The sequence below is a fragment of the Nipponia nippon genome, unplaced genomic scaffold, assembly GCF_047370975.1.
Source record: "Nipponia nippon isolate SJK-2023a ecotype South Korea unplaced genomic scaffold, ASM4737097v1 scaffold_3, whole genome shotgun sequence".
Classification (NCBI taxonomy): domain Eukaryota; kingdom Metazoa; phylum Chordata; class Aves; order Pelecaniformes; family Threskiornithidae; genus Nipponia; species Nipponia nippon.
This window is the reverse complement of record NW_028262347.1, coordinates 7,929,908-7,942,983: the sequence shown is the minus strand read 5'-3', so window position 1 is coordinate 7,942,983 and position 13,076 is coordinate 7,929,908. Positions and strand designations below refer to the sequence as shown.

At 48.4% G+C, this 13,076-nt stretch overlaps 1 long non-coding RNA gene across 1 annotated transcript; it reads left to right on the top strand.

Moving 5' to 3' along the window:
• Nucleotides 1–1,201: 1,201 nt before the first annotated feature.
• LOC148054494 (uncharacterized) lies at nt 1,202–6,106 on the top strand. Its single transcript, XR_015706575.1, has 3 exons — nt 1,202–4,561; nt 4,676–4,822; nt 6,038–6,106. It is a non-coding gene; the product is annotated as an uncharacterized LOC148054494 (long non-coding RNA).
• Nucleotides 6,107–13,076: the final 6,970 nt, after the last annotated feature.

Genomic DNA, 13,076 nt, shown 5'->3' with positions numbered 1-13,076 from the left:
TTTTTGTGAGGGTTTAAGAGTATCCCTCCTGGTTCACGACACAGGATTCATGGAAGGACTTCACTGTCTGGCGTTATTGGTGCAGCTGAGTTGACTGCAGAGGGAGCTGTGACCACAGAGAAGAGCTACAGGTGTCCATCAGATTCCCAGAGTTTCCAGATTGTGAATTCCTCTTACTATGGATGGGAGAGAGAAGGAAAGGAAGAACTTTGGCTTCGTTTTTAAAAATTTGCGCACCTCTACCTACGGATCTAGGCTTAAATTTCCTCTTTCAGAAGAACAAACCCATAAAGACCTCTCAGGTCATCTGAACTCAGCAGTTTTCCCACCTGTTGAGAGACTCATGTCTTCACTCCTTCCTACAACAGCTTGAGGATACTCCGGATCCTGGGGAGGACTAAGCTTAGGCAAGCTCCCCTCGACTGTGTGCAAGGCCAGCTCAACTGCCTCCTAGCAATGCCAAGGAGTCTGATCCTTGCCCCCTGAAATGACCCTGGGCAGAGCCAGATCCAGCAGGGCTTCTTGGCTCTTTCTCAGCAAAGCTACATGCTCGTGGGTGCAGGACCCTGTCCCTGGGAGAGTAAGGATCTGCAAGCACTTCCTCACAGGATATTTGAGCAAGGGCTGGAGTCCAAAGGATGCTTCATCTGTTCATGTAAATGTGACCCCCTGTGTGAGGGATCTCCCTGGCAGAGGTTCTGCAGTCAGAGGTTTCCAAAGCGCATGCCCCACCAGTGGAAATTCAGCACCAGAAATTCACCTCACTCTCCAAAACTGGGCTTTTTGGAGAAAAAAGAAAACCACAGCAACCATATATTTATTTCTTAGGGTTTGGTTTAGGGCAGTGCCACTGATTTGGGCATGTCAGGTAGGTGACTGCAGAGGGAGCTGCGGCCACAGGAGAGCTGCAAGGTCTTATCAGCCTTCAGGTCCAAACTCCCTCTTCTCCTCTGAATTACCACCACGGCAGCAGGAAGGGAAAAGCAATAATTAACCAAGTCACCCACTGCCCCAAGCTTATTTTTTTCCAGGAGGAAACCTGCCCAGCCTGCCATGGCCCCAGGACAAGTGCAGGAACCCGAGTGCTGTTCCCAAACACACTGCCTGTCCCTCAATGATTTTTGCAATCCCAAAGTATCAAGCTATTTCCATCAGAAAAGGGATTTTTTTTTGTTAACCTGTGAAAAGCTCATGTGAATAAAAGGAAGCACCCTACCAAAAGAAGGACCAAGTTCAGCCTGTGGCCTCCGCCTTTTCTGGAGTCAGAAGAGACTGAGGAAAAGCTGACCCCCGTTCGTAATGAGGACATGCTGCATTCAATCCGCTCCTGGTCCCTGCAGCAAGACAAACCCCACCTTTCAGCAGCGTCTGCTTCACAGCGTAGAGCTTGAGGGAAAAGTGAGGACGAACTGACTGTCACGCCGATGGCACGAGCTAGTCTGAGCCGTGACACGGTGCAGCTGAAGTCGGCTTTGCAGGAGCAGTGAGGCTCTACGGCACGGTGGCAACAGGGGACATGTGCAAAGATGTCAAAAATCATCTTCTGAGCTGTGCTGCAGGTCTGTTATGGATCCATATTCAATCTCAATATTTATCTCCTCTCAAATATCATTCACGGAGTTAATGTAGGCAGATGAGAGCACTAAGTGCACTGCTAAGGACAGTATACATTGAGTATATAATTTTTAAGCATGTCCCAACTTGAGAGGAATACAAGGTCTTTGCAACCTCTGTTTGCAGCTCCCCTTTTTTAAGCTAGCGTCACTTTTCCTTCTCTCCCTACTCCAGGATTTCCCCTTCAGGCTTTTTCTTTCCCAGCAGGGCACTCTTAGTGGACGGGAGCCATCATGCTGTTTAACTTAGCAAACCACCCATGCCGGCACAGACGCAGTGCATGACTTGAGCGTGCCAGGCGCCGAGTTCTGCACGCTTGTTGGTGATGTCCTCGCAGCCATCACGGCAGCTGCTGGCAGCTGCAAATGAGCAGAGTCCAGGAAAGGGAGCATGTAGAACCACGCTTGAACTTTCCTCACCTACTTCCCAGCCTCTAGCAACCAGCCCTCCTGTTACCAAACCTTCCTGTTCCTTCACTCCTGCCCCTCGACCGGCCAGGGTGGTGAGACCCACAGCTTCTTGAGAGGCTCCTGGGCATGCACAAGCACCGACACATGCACAGGGGAGGTGAAGAGGAGCAAACGACACCCGGTGACTGTGATCCCTATGCTGCAGGTACTGTGGTTGAGCTCTACCTGAAGCACCGTGCAGACCTTATAAGCGCTGGGTGGCAAGCTGGGCTCTTGGTGATGTCTCCTTACCATTAAAGTCATCATGGACAAGCCAAACCCAACCGCTCGGCTGGACGCTGTCCTACGGCACTTATCCTCACTGCTGGGTTTGGCCCCTGCTCCCATATCCTTTCTGATCTGGGGCTTAGGTGGAAAGGGAGGAAGGGGGCGAGTGGAAGGCAGCAGTGGTCTCCACATTGGCCATGCTGTGACCTGGATAGCACAAGGCATGGTCTTCTTCCACAGCCTGAAATAGGGCATAGAGGATCCTGGAGATGTTTCTTGGATGCATGATGTAAGAAAGCAGAGAGTGCTGCACTCAGCATCCCCAGCCTCCTCTCTCATCACCTGAAAGGTGTGAATGGAGAAAAAGAAATTCACAATTGCCTTTGTGAGACCTTTGCTCTCACACCTGCGCATTCACCTGCAGCTCTGAACTGAGCCGGGAGGGAAAGTAGTGTTTGCACTTGGCGACTTCCCTCAAACGGCAAGCACGCAAGGAAGCGTACTTGCTGTGTTATTTGAGAGTTTGACGTTCCCAGGCTGATGTCTTTCTTATTCTTGGCTGGCTGGGGTGAGGAGGTTGTATGGAGAAGTCTGGATCTCCTGGCTCCTTTGCAGGTTTGTGTTGAGGGAGTTTCTCCTGAAGAGTGCAGGAACTGGGAGGGGAGAGATAGATTTGGAAAACTGAAAATGGCTTGTTAAAACAAAGGCCTTTTTTTATTTTTCTTTTTTTTTCTTTTTAAATTTGACAATGTTCCCCAGCATCCCCCAGCGAACAATAAATGAAGTTATTTGAATCTTGAACCTTGCTGTGCCAGTCTCCAAAAGCGTTTGCTTGCTTCTGACTGTACCCAAGTATTGTATTGCCTGCTTGGTTGGCTAACGTGTCTGTGAATACATTATTCCCAAAAGGGGGTGTGTGGGGAAGGGAGAGGTTTAAATACTCCCCATCTTCACCAAAATGAGCAGCTGGAGGTGGCAGCTCCTTCCCAACCTGGGTGCCTCTTGTTTTCAGTTGTCCAAGCAACCCCAACTTGTCCTATGAGTGTTGAGAGGTGGCAGGAGCAAAACCACTGAGAGGAAGAGGCTCTGCAAAGCCCAGGAGAAAGGCGTTAAAGTGGGGTCCAGCACTTGGTAGACTTGTCTGCTGTCCCCCCATTCTGGGAGGTGGAGCTGTGTTGAGGAGGGTTTGACCAGTGCCTGCATCTCCATCAGCTCTGTGATGCCTGAAGAGGAGGGGGAAGACCCACCTGGAGGTTTTGTGGGTAGGAGCAGCGCCCTGGACGTCTGGAGAACCTGAGCGGCCATGAGTCCCATTTCCTCTGAAACTGGGACCCGAAGTATGGGGTGAAGCGTTTACCTCCTGTTGAGCCTGGCACAGCAGTGCCCTCCCTACGGGCGTCCTTTGCTCCGAGACCTGCTGCGGTGCTTCCACCCTGCTCCCGCTGACAGCTTGCGCCCTGCACGTGCCTCTTCCTCCTCACTGCGCTGAGCTTTTCCCTTCTCACATCTCCCGCCTCAGCGGCTCCTCTCGCCCCCTTTGCTGTCCTCTCACTCGGCCCTATCAGTTGCATTTGTGTGCGCGGGCTGTGTCCATGCTCACCCCTCGTGTGACTTCACCAGGTAGGGTTTAAACGTGCTGTCCCAGGGAGGCATTGGGAGGAGTGTCATTTCGCCGCAGTAAAGTTTTCATAGTCCATTGTGCCTGAGCGTATATTCCTTAATTGATATCCCAGATAACTGCTCCTGCTCCGGCAGCAGCTTGTGCTGCTGCCTAGCCAAGGGTGTTTCGGTAAATTGTGTCTTCCTTCATACAAAAATAAAACCTCAAACTTTGAATTTCAATTCCTACTCAATTTTAATTATTTTCTTCCAAGTGCCGTCACTGTCTGCTGTGGGGAGGATTTCTCGCTGGTTCTCCCCTGGATGCCAGCTGGAGCCGCCTGCCTCTCCCCAGCAGCCACCGATGCCCAGCACGGCACTGTCCTCCTGCCGGCTCTCGCCAACGCTGCTCCCGTTGTCCTGCCCGGCCCTACTAACGTGTTTCTCCTCTGTGTCTCAGCTATACCCTGGACAACGATGTCCTCACCACAGAGCAAAGGCAGTTCTACGAAGACAATGGGTATCTGCTCATTAAGAAGCTCGTTTCTGATGAAGACATTGAGTGCTTCAGGTGCGGGGCACTGGCCTGAGGTGCTGGGGAGCCCTGTGTGCGGCAGCATCCCAAGGGAGCTCTGGGAAGCTGGAGGATGCTGGACTCTCCCATCACGGATGTGCGTGGTGTTGTTGGATACCTTCCTCTGTAGCAATAGTGTCTTTGAGGAGAATAACCTGGCCAAACGTGGCTAAAATGTGCTCTGGCTTCTCCGGTTCCCTCTGCTTTGCAGGAAGGAGTTTATGAGGATCTGTAGCAAGGAGGTGAATCCACTGGGAGTTCTCATAATGAGAGACAAGATCCGCAGACCCAACTTCATTTGGTCTGAAAAAGCAGTTAATAAAGTGCACGATTTCCAGGAAGATGAAGAGTTGTTCAGGTACTGTACTCTGCCAGAGGTAAAAAGCCAATAGGGGGTGGTGGTGGGAGAACCTAGTAGGGCTTTACGAACATATATACATTTTAAGGCCAAGGTGAAGGCAACGTCCAAGCTGGGCAGGCCAAACTCACCCTTCTGGAAGGTTACGTGGTGCTCTGTTCTGTACAGGCCTACTGTAATACATGCTCCATCCAACGTCAGATGGATTTGTACTTGTGTTCATGTTGGGGTAGTTATCAGCAGCAGATTCCCATCACTTTTTATAAGCTAATGTACGTAATGTGTCAGTACAGTTCCTCATGTATTGGCTTGTCCTGGACCCTGGAGTACCACAAATCAGGTTGTGGTGGAGAATCGGGGGTGGACATGGGAGATTTCATAGAGCTCTTGAGCTGTTGCGCTGGCAGTCATCCATCTTCGGCCATGCCTTGGCGTACGCTGCAGCAGAGAAAGTGCTGGTGAGCGTTGCGCCCACGGCAGCATCTCTAGGTGGTTTGTTTGTGCTCAGTTTTTATTTTGGATAAAACCGCCCTCATGAACAACCCAATCAACAGTTCGTTTACATATAGATCTCCCTAGCTTTTTTTTACTTGCAATGTATTGCTGTAACAAAACACATCCTTTTTTCTATCGCTTTTTCCTCTGTAGATCCTAAAATACATTGAATGCTTCACAGGGCAATTATATAGTGGCCATGCAGATGATGCTGATAAATAAACTTCCAGATCCTGGCAAGCAGAGCTCCAGGGAGAAGGAAATGCAGAAGTTGTTACGTATGCCTGGGTTGCCATGTATTTAACTGAAGCGGCACTTACCCCTTTAGAAAAGTTGCTTGAATTGAATTAAAAACAATTCTGAAAACATATGACATTATTTTGTTAATAGTGTGGTTTAGTTTAGTCCTGGCTTGGTGGGATACATTTCTTATTGTTCAGTTTGCTGTAGATGTTTGGGTTCACACGTTGGGAGGTACGTGTGCGCCTCCTAAACTGAAGTGCTGTTACATCTAAAACATTCTTTCCAACTAATTTGTTTCTGCGTTTTAGGTCTTTGCACCATGTTAACTTTTCCTCAACTCTTTTTTTTTTTTTTTTTTTAAAAGCAGCATTCAAGTTTCAAAAAGGAGCATGCAAAAACCAGACACCGAGCTGCTTATTCAGCTGTCTGCACCTGCATGAAGCCCCGCTGTTTAAGATTTTTTTTTTTTTTTTTTAGGCTTGACATTTCACACGTGTTGAAAACAAGTGCTTCCTGGAGCTTGGTAAGAGGCAATAAATACAGAGAAGATCCTTTGCTTAGAATTTATGTGCTCTTTTCCAGACTAACAGTTCAGACATGCCAAATTCAGTCTGATTCCTGCCCTTGCTGACTGTGGGTGCACGCTCAGCGCTTTGATATGAAGGCACGGGAACAGGTGCCAAAGGAAGGATTTTGAATCTTGGCTTTGGTTTCTAGTGCTGCCGATCAAAGTCTTTCTTACTTCATACAAGAGAAACGGGGGGGGAAAGGAAGTTTAATTAACCACATTACAGTTTTTTCAAAGTTGATTCGACTCTTCATAAGCTGTTGCAGGTCAGCAGAGCTGAGGCCTGAGCTGTTTCCTATTCAGAAGCGCCCAGTTTCTGCGCGGGCACAGAGTACGTTGAGTTATTAAAACACTCGGTTTGTTCGTGCCATTCCCAACAACTCCGCAGAGCAGCGGTGGACCCAAGAACCATGGCTGGGGTCTTGCTGTGCCCTAAAGCGAGACTGAAACCCATGGGGCCTTAGATCCGGGATGCACGAGATTTTTTTTCCACCAGTCATTCGTAATCGATGTGGTAGTGAGCGGTGCCCCGGTTCCTCGGGCAGCGTATAAGCTGCCACTTCACCAGTTCAGAGCGCTACTACATTGACGTTAAGAACACGATCCAAGAGCACCTGCAGAAAGAAGTGATTGAATTTGGACATGCAAAATAGAAAGTCGCTTCTGCCTCACACCTTGCGGTAATCTTAAATCATGATCTTATCTTGTAATTAGCAAGAATTTTTGGCCTTCTAGCTGATAAGGCTGCTTCTTGCTGCCTGGCTGCCCGTGCTGGAGAAGTGCCCTTCCCCTCCAGGCAGCCCCTTCACGTCTCTGGAAAGCAGCAGAGGAGCTCTGCAGGTTCCTCCTCCAGCTCTGCTCATCGCCGTTCCCACCTCTGAGCTGCCAAAACTGATTTCATCCACGCGCCTTGGTACCTTTCAGTGCAAATCAGCCCCGCTAGGGCAAGCTTAGGCCAGCAGCTCTTTAGGTGACCCTAACTGTGACCATGCGAGAACAGGCGGACACGGTTTATTCAGTACCCATCTGCGGCGTTTGCTCTGCACGCCACGTCAGTCCACTGAGCCTTTTGGCTTATTTCAAGCCAAAAGTGGTTTTGTGTGTCGGGATTTGTAGGTTTTTTTTATTCCATTTAGTGTTGTCCGTACTTTTCTATTGGGGACTTTGAAGAGACAATGAATAAGTTAATGGGTATTTTTATGAATACATGGCCAAACAGATAAGCTCATGCCAGGAATAAGCAGGAAACACTGTATCCAAAGATGGTGGCTTCTAAGTATTTGTTTGTTTGTTTGTTTTTCTCTTTTTGATGCAAGGTGTTTGGAAGAAGCAAGCAAAGGTCACGCAAAGAAAAAAAAATGCTAATACAAAATAGTTGCACTGAGGTTGAACAGCTGAAGAAAACCTGACCTACAAAACCAGATTTGCTGTGGTTATTTTACGTAATCAAAGAAAAATGATGATGAGAGATGTGCTTCACTTCTTGATTATTTTTTTCTAATCTCTCTCTTGATATACTTTTGGGCTGATGCTCTATTAACGTAAGGATACGAATAATCTTAATAGAACTATAATAATTATTATAGTTTGATGAAATTAATATTATTTACATAAGATTCAATGCACGATTATGTTTTTAAGGTTCCTAACATCCTTTTTTCATGCAAAGTAAACACAGTGAATCAGAGTTTCATGCATGTTTCAGTTTGAGCCCACATGGGAAGTCATTAGTACAGCTGATGAAGATGCGGATTTTATTTTTATTTTTGAAATAAAGATTAAATTAGAGCAAAACCATGTCTGGTGGCTGCGTTGTCGTATTTCTATGGTTCAGAAATTCTCTTGGTGGGTGTGTGGTTGAATAACCAAAGTGAACCCTGAAAAGGAAGGAGTTTGGGCTGAGAAAAACATTAGGATGCTGCAGCTGAGAGTCACCCAAAAACCAAAAAACAACTGCCTGTGTCCTGCCTGTCCTGCTGCCTTGTGAGCTATGGTCAGTTTTTTCTACTTTTAAATCCTAGCAGACACTTCATGACTCTCTATTACAGCCTTTGCTCATAGATATGGCAACACCAAGACCATTTTGGAAACAGCTTTGGGCAAACCACCTGCCAGTGTCTCTTCAGCTCCTCACTGCGTGACCATCCCGGTCCCAGCCCGTGTCCTGGCTTCCACGCTGTCGGAGCCAAATGGTCAGAAAGCAGCGTATCGGTGCAGCAGTAGCTGAGTTATGCTGTGTCTGTGATTAAAAGCCAACTGTCCTAAGGAATTATTGTGTGAAATGCAAAATGAGCTGCAGCTGAAGGCCTAAGGACAGCTTGTGTAAGAAAAAACTGGCATGCATGCTATTTATGGAAAGGTTTTGTATATTTTTAATAAGGACTTTTGTTGAGCAACAGGCATGAAGCAAGTTTTCATGCAGTCAGTTTATGCACATGCATGTGGAGCAGATAGCCAGCTTGTCCGTGGGGCGTGAGGCAACCTGCATTGAACTAGAAAGTTTCAAGCCCATCGTCTCCTTGCAGACGTCTGGTCACCTGCACCACCAGGCAGGGTGCATGGTTTCAGGGCTGTGAGTGACGCTACATGTTGTTCATGTAATTTTCAGACCACCTTTCCCCTGGCACATGCAGCCCTTCCCCTTCCCCTTCCCCTTCCCCTTCCCCACCACTCTCATTGTGAAAAATTTTTTCCTTATGTTTAGTCTAAATCTACCCTCCTTTAGTTTAAAACCATCACCCCTTGTTCTGTCACAGCAGGCCTTGCCAAAAAAGTCTGTCCCCATCTTTCTTGCAGGCCCCCTTTAAGTACTGAAAGGCCGCAATGAGGTCTCCCCGCAGCCTCTCTTCCCCAGGCTGAACAACCCCAGCTCTCTCAGCCTTTCCTCACAGCAGAGGTGCTCCATCCCTCCGATCATTTCTGTGGCCTCCTCTGGCCCCGCTCCAACAGCTCCATGTCCTTCCCGTGCTGAGGACCCCAGAGCTGGACGCAGGGCTCCAGGTGGGGTCTCACCAGAGCAGAGCAGAGGGGCAGGATCCCCTCCCTCGCCCTGCTGGCCACGCTGCTGGGGATGCAGCCCAGGGTACGGTTGGCTTTCTGGGCTGTACTTCCCACAGAGCAGAGGTTTCCCCAGGTCCGTCTATGTCTCTAGGCCTTGGCTGCATTTTCGACCTTGACGATCACTCTAATTCACACATGGGCCTAGGCCTATTGACCCCACTTGTGATTCTGATTACGTTGTTAGCAGTGTCTGGGGCATGGCCTTCTTTTTTTCCTAAAGATTCAATTCCAGAAATTCTCTGGTTCACATGAGGATTTCAAGAATTAAAGAAAAATGGGAAGCAGAAATCTTCTTCCCAGCCCTAGTGTTTCTAAATACTGAAGCTTGAAAAAACAGGAAAGTGGAAAAATGGGATCCTAAAGCTTCAAAACCAGAAGAGGGAAATGAAGAAAAATCCCATTTCATCATAGTTTTAGCCCTTATGATTCTGTAAGCCAGTTTCATAATTTTCAGCACTTGACAAAGCTGCTGCTGGCCAGCTTTATTAACAAAAAGCATCCACCCTCTCATACCTCGGCTTGGGGTTTGGCTTGGGAGCTTTCCAGATGTTCAGCTTGGGTCTTCAGCAATTGTTTCTATTGCTGCATGAAAAAACATTTTCTCAATGAGTTATTCTATTCCTAATCTCAAAACTAAAGGAAAAAATTCAGCCCAGCCTTTCCAAGAAATCTCCCTTCCAGACTAAGACCTGGCATGTGAAATTTCATCCCCAAAAAGGACTTATCAAAAGCAGCAACAGCAAAAAAAAAAAAAAAAAAGAGCATGAGAAAGCCTTTATTGCCACTGCTCCCAAGCAATTTCTAGGCTGAGACCCCACATTCCGCTGCGGCCTTCTCTTAGGAGCAGAGCAGCAGTTTCAGCGATGAACAAGCACTGAGATTTTTGGGAGGGATTTACATAACTCACCAAACCTAACCTGGGTGTTCAAGTGCTTTATCCCCAGGATCTCCACGGGCCTGAATGAAACCAGACTGACAGCATCAGACAGGTTTAACGCACAGGACATACGAGTCTTGGCATGTGTTGTAACTGAGGCCTTAATTTAGGAAGGTAATTAAGACCCCATGTAATTACTTCCCGTGCACATGCCGTGCTGCTGGAGCATGGGATGGGCTCAGATACAGGGGCACCAGGTGCTGCGATTTGCCCACGATGGGCTCCCATCCAGCCCCTGATCTCCTCTAAGCCGCCCCATTTACTCCAGCTCTGCCAGGGAAGGAGGAACCTGCTGGTTTTGTGCTCATTCATGTTCAGTGTCCTCTCCTAAAATCAGCACAGCCGACAAGTGCCGAGTTATCTGGGGTTACGGCGCAGGCGCTCGCCTGGCGAGCACTCCCTGTCGGGACGGCAGCCTGCACGGATGTCGCTTATTTTCACGTTTGCATGTGTACCCTGTGTCTTTCCCAGCCCCATCTCTGCCTGGATAACCAGCCCAAACGTGTCTGGTCTCCAGCCCTTAGCTGCTGTGGGGAGAAACAGGGAGCAATTACCTTTTCCTATGCCAAATACCCCCTCTCCTTGCTCTGATTACGCCCCGGCTCATTCTGCAAGTGGTGTGGGTACCCCAAAACCAGCGCTGCTCCTCCCTTGGCTCTAAGTCTATGAAGACAGAACAGAAAAACACAATATAAGCAGCTGGGCTGGCGAGGAAGCCATGTGGCATGTTGATACGGCAGCAAGTCCGGCTGCCTGTGCCGCGCGCTGTCAGGCAGCCAACAAAAGGCATAAGCAAACAGCAGGTCAGGTAGGAAAGTCTGGGAGAAATCAAACAGCAAGGTGCAAACTTAATAGTGAAAATAATTGTCCTGGAGAAGCCAGGTCCCCAGAGACACTAAGGGTTTCCCTTCCCTCTGCATTTACCTCTCATTCTAAAAGTCAGGTTTTGAGTTTTTGTCTAAGGGACCACGGGCAAAGGTTATCTTGCCATTTTTGTCACTGTTTGTCATTTAAATAGAGAAGAGCACTGATTGCTCAAGCTGTTTTTTCAGCCAGCAGTGGAGGATCCCAGGTGCTCCTCCAGGCTCTCCCACAGGGGCATCGCAGGGCTGTTTTCGGGGCAAAATGAAACAAGGTCTGCACCACAGCTTTGCATGGGAAATGAGAATAAAAGAACAGGAGAAAAGTTTTGCCTGCACTCTTGTCCCACACATGCTTAATTTTGGGAAGAAAAAGCCAGGCAGCAAGTGGGTTGGGAAAAATAAAATGATGTGAAATGGCTGGGCGAGTCCAGCTTGCCGGGGGAGCTGCACATGATGGCCCAGGAGACCATTGCGCGGGCCCTGCCATGAAAAACTGACGGGGAAAAAGGAGGTCCTTTAGCAGTTACTTATTGTGAAAGCATATTTTCATTAAGCTGATTTTACTCAAGAGTTAATAAGCCTAAACTGGTTAGCGCGGAGGGAGAAAGTGCTAAAGGTTTAGTTTTTCTTCAAAGCGTCTGTAAAAATCCAAGAAAAGATAATTTGTGGCAGCAGGGTGAGGCGTTCTAAATCAACACGTCAGCAGTAGCCGAGGGCTGAGGGGAGGCAGGACGCTTAACTTACCTAAAAACCAAGACTGATTTTGTAGGAGGTTATTAGGAGAAAACCTGGATATCTTCCTGCCCATTTTGACTACACACAGGGCATTTTGTAGCTGGAGAAACAACTGTGCAGACAGGTGAAAATTCGGCTGGGGTAAGGGCTGATTTATCAGCTTACTACTCCGTAAATCTCAATAACGGCTCTGAGAATGCACATTCAGCATTATATTTCCAGTGTGATTTTGCTTAATGATTGAGGGGACAGGGCAGCTTCAGCAACCCTGCTGTTGTGATTCACCAGTGATGCTAATGGCGGCGGTTTCTGTAACGTGAATCCAGTTTAATGCCTTATACCCACTTACCGGTGTTAGGGCAGACTCTTGCTAACACAGCCTGGCATGCCGTTGGGCTTCTTTGTTACGAGGTTGGAGGTCTTTGCATCACGTTCCCCAAATTGGGACAGCTTCAGTGATAGCGTAGAACCAGCTGGGCTTGTCAGGTCACGCCTGAGCTGCCTCTCGTGGGTCTCTGCTTCTGCTCTCACTCCCAAGGATCGGTGGCAAAGTACCGGCTCGGTACGGACCGGAGACCCCGCCGGCTGCTCTGGCACAGTGCCGGGGCTGTGCGCTCACGTGGCAGCACGCCCCAGTGCGTAGCTCCCCTCCTGCCTGCTTCTGCTGGGCTGGAGCCATCTCTGGCACGAGAAAAATATCTCCAAAAATAGACTGAGGCACATAAAATCCGTTACATCCATCTCCCCCGCTCCTTGTTTACTGCTGGGGTTTAAGCAAAGCAACGGGCCTTGGTTTCTTCATCCCATTTTTGCGTACGAGGATGAACTGAGAGTATTGCTTTCATTCCTTGGCTCCCAAGGAGGAGCATACCTTTCCTACATAGGTATGTAGGAACGGACAGTAGAAAAGCCCCAGTCACGGTTCCACAAGGCTCATTTCTTACCTGCAGTGATTTTTTGGGAGCCTGTCAAGGGAAATCAAGCCTGGGGGCATTGATGAAGATAAAGCATTACCCCACCTTTGACAGTTTCATTTCTGCAGAAATCTCCTTTTCATTGGCCAGAGACAGGAACTGGAAAAAGCCCGAAGCTTTCAACGTGCTGGCTGAAGGCTGATACCAATGTGGAATTCCATGCTGGTTTTGGGGACTCCGGGTGAGAAACTCCTGCTGGTCTGAATAAGAAAACCGCATGGCAGCCAGAGTTATGGACCACAAATCAATTCCTTTTTGTGATTCAGCACCAAGCTCTTGGGCAAATGAAGATACTGAGCAAGCAACTCATCCTCTTCCTCAGAGAAATGATACCATACAAACGCAGGGAGTGTTTTATTGCGCACCGTGTTTATTCTGA